This window comes from Oncorhynchus nerka, linkage group LG5 (assembly GCF_034236695.1).
Source record: "Oncorhynchus nerka isolate Pitt River linkage group LG5, Oner_Uvic_2.0, whole genome shotgun sequence".
Classification (NCBI taxonomy): domain Eukaryota; kingdom Metazoa; phylum Chordata; class Actinopteri; order Salmoniformes; family Salmonidae; genus Oncorhynchus; species Oncorhynchus nerka.
This window is the reverse complement of record NC_088400.1, coordinates 46,839,509-46,847,109: the sequence shown is the minus strand read 5'-3', so window position 1 is coordinate 46,847,109 and position 7,601 is coordinate 46,839,509.

Below are 7,601 nucleotides of genomic sequence, written 5' to 3'. Positions count from 1 at the left end.
TGGAAATGTGATATTTCGTTTTTTTTTTTTAAACCTGCTCTTGCTTTGTCATTATGGGGTATTGTGTGTAGATTGATGAAGGACGTTTGGAAAAAAAATATATATATGTTAGAGTAAGGATGTTATGTAACAAAATGTGGAAAAAGTCAAGGGTTCTAAATACTTTCTGAAGGCACTGTACATTACTCTTACATAATTTCCACTTGGGCGAGGATATTGGACAATTAATCAAAGCCTATTGGATGACAACTTGTTTAACCAGGACAGAATCATTTATAACGGACTTTTTCCGACATGACATACAGTGCCTTGCAAAAGTATTCATCCCACTTGGTGTTTTTTCTATTTTGTTGCATTACAACCTGTCATTTAAATATACTTTTATTTGGATTTCATGTAATGGACATACACAAAATAGTCCAAATTGGTGAAGTGAAATGTAAAAAAAATAATAATAATTAAAACGGAAAAGTGGTGCATGCATGTGTATTCACCCCTTTTGCTATGAAGACCCTAATACGATCTGGTGTAACCAATTACCTTCAGAAGTCACATAATTACTCCTGTTCTGAAAGGCCCCAGAATCTGCAACACCACTAAGAAAGGGGCACCACCAAGAAAGCGGCACCATGAAGACCAAGGAGCTCTACATACAGGTCAGGGATGAAGTTGAGGAGAAGTACAGATCAGGGTTGGGTTATAAAACAATATCTGAAACTTTGAACATCCCATGGAGCACCATTAAATCAAAAAAAAAATTAAATGGAAAGAATATGGCACCACAACAAACCTGCCAAGAGAGGGCCACCCACCAATACTCACGGACCAGGCAAGAAGGGCATTAATCAGAGAGGCAACAAAGAGACCAAAGATGACCCTGAAGCAGCTGCAAATCTCCACAGCGGAGATTGGAGTATCTGTCCATAGGACCACTTTAAGCCATACACTCCACAGACCTGGGCTTTATGGAAGAGTGGCCAATAAAAAGCCACTGCTTTAAAGAAAAACATGAGCAAACACGTTTGGTGTTGGCCAAAAGTTAGAGAATAGAAGAATAGAAATGTTTTAGAAATAATAGAATAGAAACGTTTTTGAAATCACAGCACAGTTGAAAAATATATGGCAAATAGACATCAATACTGGATGGTGTTCAGTGATAGATGGGAGTGGTTGAGTGGAGTTGAAGGTTGGGACTAAAAACCACAAAAGATAACTATTTAAAATATGCTGTGTCCGTAAAATGTATATAGTATGTATAAGCGGGAAGTAGAAGCCTAAGAGTTGTTGTCCATTAGTTTACTCCATTTAGGGGAGGGATGGTAGGATTAGAGGAAAATAATAAAGTAACATTTCTTAAACCATTTCTATATATATCTTATATATACATAATTACAAAAAAAACATGGGGGATTGGAAATGATGCAGACAATTACATTTATGGAAGCATGACAGGCGGACGTGTCATACAAGGAGCAGCATGATGCCTGACATTCCAGGCCCTCTGTGGTGTGATACTGTAAAAAAAAAGATAATGCCAAGAGTGTGCAAGCTGTCATCCAGGCAAAGGGTGGCTTTTGAAGAATCTCAAATCTCAAATCTATTTTAATTTGTTTAACACTATTTTGGTTACTACATGATTCCATATGTGTTATTTCATAGTTTATGTCTTCACTAACCTTTTTTAAATAGTAAAAATAAAGAAAAAACCCTTGAATGAGTAGGTGTTCTAAAACTTTTGACCGGTAGTGTACATTTTTTAAAATGGGGTGCAGATGTGGCCTGGGCGATTGAGAGCGCTCCCCCTGGCTGGCAAAATCTCATTGGAAATGGCAATAGGGTGGTCCAAATGTGTTTAATTACTGGGCTAGCCATAGACCTGGCACATTGCATAAAGGGTTAAACCGATCCAGGTCTAACACAGACAGGAGATAGTAACGTGGAGGAGTGAGTGAGTGAGTGAGTGAGTGAGGGGGGGGGGGGGGGGGTGCAAAAGATTGTGACTCTCTCTCCCCTGGGTCAGGTCTGTGTTTCTCTGTCCTCTCCTCTGTCTTTCCCAGGAGTCATCTCATCCACAATATGGCTAAATTATGACAGCCTGCTCCTCTCCTGTGGTGTGCTAGGCAAGAATTAGAAGGGTGTAATGTGGGAGGAATCAGAGACCCGGAAGCATTGACCTAATAGGGTGACTTTCTCAGCGTCTCTGGATTAGAACACTCTTCTGTTCTGGAAGAGTAGTCAGATAGGCGGCAAAGTTATTAGAAATTGTTTACTCAGCTCTATTGTAAAGTGCCTCAAAGGAAATTATACTAGTTTGTACAACAAGATCATGATATGATATATTTCTGTCTCTGAAAACTTAAAGAAACAGAGGTGGAGAAAATAGAGACAGATGCTGTTGTTGAAATAGATACAGTTTGAGGACACTTGCTCGTCGAATATCTCGTTCAGAAATCATGGGCATTAATATGGAGTTGGTTCCCCTTTTCCTCCTATAAAAGCCTCCACTCTTCTGGGAAGGCTTTCCACTAGATGTTGGAACATTGCTGAGGGGACTTGTTTCCATTCAGCCACAAGAGTGTTAGTGAAGTCAGGCACTGATGTTGGGCGATTAGGCATGGCTCACAGTCAGCGTTCCAAATCATCCCAAAGGTGTTTTATGGGGTTGAGGTCATGGCTCTGTGCAGGCCAGTTAAAATCTTCCACACCAATCTTGACAAACCATTTCTGTATGGACCTCACTTTGTGCACAGGGGCATTGTCATGCTGAAACAGGAAAGAGCCTTCCCCAAATTGTTCCCCAGATTTCACTTCACTGGAACTAACGGGCCAAGCTCGAACCATGAAAAACATCCCAGACTGTTATTCCTCATCCACCATACTTTACAGTTGGCACTATGCATTGGGGCAGGTAGTGTTCTCCTTGCATCCCACAAACCCAGATCCGTCTATCGGATTTCCAGATGGTTAATCGTGATTCATCACTCCGGAGAAAGTGTTTCCATTCCAGCCGACGCTTGGCATTGTGCATGGTGATCTTAGGCTGTTCTGCCGTGGAAATCTATTTCATGAAGTTCCCATTGAACAGTTATTGTGCTGACGTCAGTTTGGAACTCGGTAGTGAATGTAGTGAATATTTAGTCATGTTTATTGCTTGTTATCTGACATTATCTGTCGGAGCTATCATCATTTCTCCTGACATTTGAGTAGCATGTTTTTTTTTTAAATGTTGTCAACCGAGATTTATGGATATTATATAGCATATTATTGAAAAAAAATTAAATGTACTGTGTAACATGTAATATTACTGTCATCTGATGAAGATTTTCAAAAGGTTAGTGAATTATTTATTTTTTAATCCTACTTTTAAATTTGATTTTTTTCTGGGACAAAATGGCCGCCGCTTGCCTTTTATTTCGGTGGTGATCTAATATAAATATGTGCTATGTTTTCGCCGTAAAACATTTTAGAAATCTGACTTGCTGGGTAGATAAACAACTTGTTTATCTTTCATTTGAGCTATTTTACTTGTTAATGTGTGGAGGTTAAATATTTTTAGGAATATTTTTTCGCATTGTGCGTTATGCTAATGAGCTTGAGCCCTAGTCACGAACCCGCATACGGTATTGGTGGACTATGAGGTTAAAGAGATGGTTGAGGCTATGGGTGTGAACAATGCTTAAGGGGCGTAGACAAAGAGGAGCTTTCCAGTAGGTGTACCAAAATGTTCGAGGGCCATTTTCTCAAAAGTGGGGTAATCAACTTTTGCCCATTCTGTCAGGACCCAGTTACGAACCTGGGTCTCCGGTGTGAGAAACAGTCACTTAGCAAACTGAGCCACGAATAGTCGGCAGAACCCAGAAGATGAGGCGGAAAAATATAAATCCACAACGTCAAAAGTAATTCCAAGAGAACAAAGGTAATCCTCCAAGTCAAAAAGGTAAATCCACAAGGTGGTAGGTACAGCAGAAAAAAGCCTCAAAAGATAATCAAAAAATAAATAAACAAGAACAAAAACAGAGTACCACAAGAGAGTCCAACTGGAGCAACAAATGTTCACAGCATCACTGGGGCTGGGTGCTAACATTCAAACACAGAGCAATGAACTGAGGAAAACTAAGGGTTTAAATACAATCAAGGGAAACGAGGAACAGGTGCAAATAATAACTGGGAACAAGGGAAAACAAAAGGGTCAAAAAGCACAATGGGGGCATCTAGTGACCAAAACCGGAACAACCCTGGCACAATCCTAACACATTCTTCAAGGCAAAACTGTTCCAGCTCCTTTAAGTTGGATGGGTTCTGCTGGTGTACTGCAATCTTTAAGTCATACTACAGATTCTCAATTGGATTGAGGTCTGGGCTTTGACTAGGCCATTCCAAGACATTCAAATGTTTCCCCTTAAACCACTCGAGTGTTGATTTAGCAGTATGCTTCGGATCATTGTCCTGCTGGAATGTGAACCTCCATCCCAGTCTCAAATCTCTGGAAGACAGAAACTGGTTTCCGTCAATAATTTCCCTGTATTTGGCACCATCCATCATTCCTTCAATTCTGACCAGTTTCCCAATCCCTGCCAATGAAAAACATACCCACAGGGATGGTGGGCCAACACCAAACATTTTTCTTATTTTTTTCTTTAAGCAATGGATTTTGTCTGGCCACACTTCCATCAAGACCAGCTCTGTGGAGTGTACGACTTAAAGTGGTCCTATGGACAGATACTTCACTCTCCGCTGTGGAGATTTGCAGCTACTTCAGGGTTATCTTTGGTCTCTTTGTTGCCTCTCTGATTAATGCCCTCCTTGCCTGGTTCATGAGTTTTGGTGGGTGGCCCTCTCTTGGCAGGTTTGTTGTGGTGCCATATTCTTTCAATTTTTTATTATGGATATAATGGTGCTCCATGGGATGTTCAAAGTTTCTGATTTTTTTTATAACCCAACCCTGATCTGTACTTCTCCACAACTTTGTCCCTGACCTGTTCGGAGAGCTCCTTGATCGTCATGGTGCTGCTTGCTTGGTGGTGCCCTTTTCTTAGTGGTGTTGCAGACTCTGGGGCCTTTCAGAATGGGTGTATATATACTGAAATCATGTGACACATCGATTGCACACAGGGGAACTTTATTTAACTAATTATGTGACTTCTGAGTGTAATTGGTTGCACCAGATCTTAGGAACTTCATAGTAAAGGGGGTAAATACATATGCACGCACCACTTTTCAGTTTTTTTATTTTTTAGAATTTTTAAAATTCCACTTCACCAATTTGGACTATTTTGTGTAAGTCCATTACATGAAATCCAAATAAAAATCTATTTAAATTACAGGTTGTAATGCAACAAAATAGGAAAAACGCAAAGTGGGATGAATACTTTTGCAAGGCACTCTAGTGTACATAAGTACCGAGATAGGAATTCCATTAAGCCTTTCGCATACTTCTAGTTTTCATGCACATTTTTTTCGCTTGAGAAAAATACTGCACCCAACATCTTAGTTTGTAAAATTGTGCAACTAAGACCTCCTTGGTAAAAACTATATACAGATTTCTTGATCTGTCTGATAAATTCAGACTATTTTGAGGAAGTGTATACTGAATATGTTGTTGCTATGGCGTCTCAAGAGGAACAAACAGTAATTTGGACGCGTTTTTCTTGTTTTTCAAGCGAAAGGTAGTGTGCCAGGCACAGACTTTCATTTCACCTAGCTGAGCATGCAGGCGCCTTTACATTACACATCTGTGGCATTGACTCCATCTCTAAGCAACTGGAGGTGATATTTCATCGCAAACTCATAATTTCAGAGACCAGAGGCAGGTGTCCATTCCTTCACAATTCAATGTGACACTGACACTAATATCCAAAGCAACACCATTAGTCAGGTATGTAACATTGTGGGAAAATATTAATTGCTCATTGTTTGGTGGAATACATATACCCAAGTCAAATAACACATAAAGAGTGGGTCTGCATTCATAGAAAACACATGTAAAATGGCAAACACATATCACTGCATTAACAGTACATACATGTCAACTCTGAGTGTGGCATTCTCCCCCACTGTTTGCTCCCAAACAAATCAATATGGCCTCATTAATAATAACTACATAATGCAAATGAGCCAAGGGCACCATTGTTGTGGAAGGGGGCCTGTCATTCCCAACAGTTAAATGCAAATCAAATGCTATCGCCCCGCACACTCTAACAGTGAGGTCGGCCTGATGCCTTTTGTGCTCCCATTGCACCAGCAGGAGGTACATGGCCTTTGATGACATGGTAAAGCACTCCTGACTGAAAGGGACTTGTCAATCACATCAGAGAACCACACAATACCCACTCTGTCTGTAATTATGGGCTTCATTACACTGCTGTATACCTACTGTCACACACAAACACACACACACCCACACACACCCACACCCACACCCACACACACACACACACACACACAGCTAACAGAAATATGAAATCCCTCCTACTTTTCTGTAATCTTCTTAAGGAAATTTGCACATCATAATGTGCTAAATTCTCTGGCTTGGCTGTTTGAACACAACAGTTTGGAGATGGTGCTGCAGAGGGCACAAAGGCAGCGCAGTCGCTAAATGTCAAAGGAGATTTTACTCACAGATTGTAATGTAAAACATTTTCGGTTTTCTCTAATGAACAGAATGTTGCTGTGGTATTATAGAGTCTCATGGAGTGATAGTTTGGGATATGTTCTTTTTCAACCAAGCGGTTGATGGGAAAAGTCCCAGGCAGCAGCCTCTCTGTGCTAGTGATGGCTGTTTAACAGTCGGATGGCCTTGAGATAGAAGCTGTATTCAGTCCCAGCTATGATGCACTTGTACTGACCTCACCTTCTGGATCGTAGCGGGGTGGTTGTTGTCCTTGATGATTGCTTTGGCCTTCCTGTAACATCGGGTGCTGTAGGTGTCCTGGAGCGCAGTTTGTTTGCCCTCGGTGATGCATTGTGCAGATCGCACCACCATCTGGAGAGTCCTGCGGTTATGGGTGGAGCAGTTTCCGTGCCAGGCGTTGATACAGCCTGACAGGATGCTCTCAATTGTGCATCTGTAAAATATTGAGGTTTTTAGGTGACACATTTCTTCAGCCTCCTGAGGTTGAAGAGGTGCTGTTGAGCCTTCTTCACCACATTGTCTGTGTGGGTAGACCATTTCAGTTTGTCAGCTTTCCACCTTTTCATTTTACATTTACATTTAAGTCATTTAGCAGACGCTCTTATCCAGAGCGACTTACAAATTGGTGCGTTCACCTTAAGACATCCAGTGGAACAGCCACTTTACAATAGTGCATCTAAATCTTTTAAGGGGGGTGAGAAGGATTACTTTATCCTATCCTAGGTATTCCTGAAAGAGGTGGGGTTTCAGGTGTTTCCGGAAGGTGGTGATTGACTCCGCTGTCCTGGCGTCGTGAGGGAGTTTGTTCCACCATTGGGGGGCCAGAGCAGCGAACAGTTTTGACTGGGCTGCGCGGGAACTGTACTTCCTCAGTGGTAGGGAGGCGATCAGGCCAGAGGTGGATGAACGCAGTGCCCTTGTTTGGGTGTAGGGCCTGATCAGAGCCTGGAGGTACTGAGGTGCCGTTCCC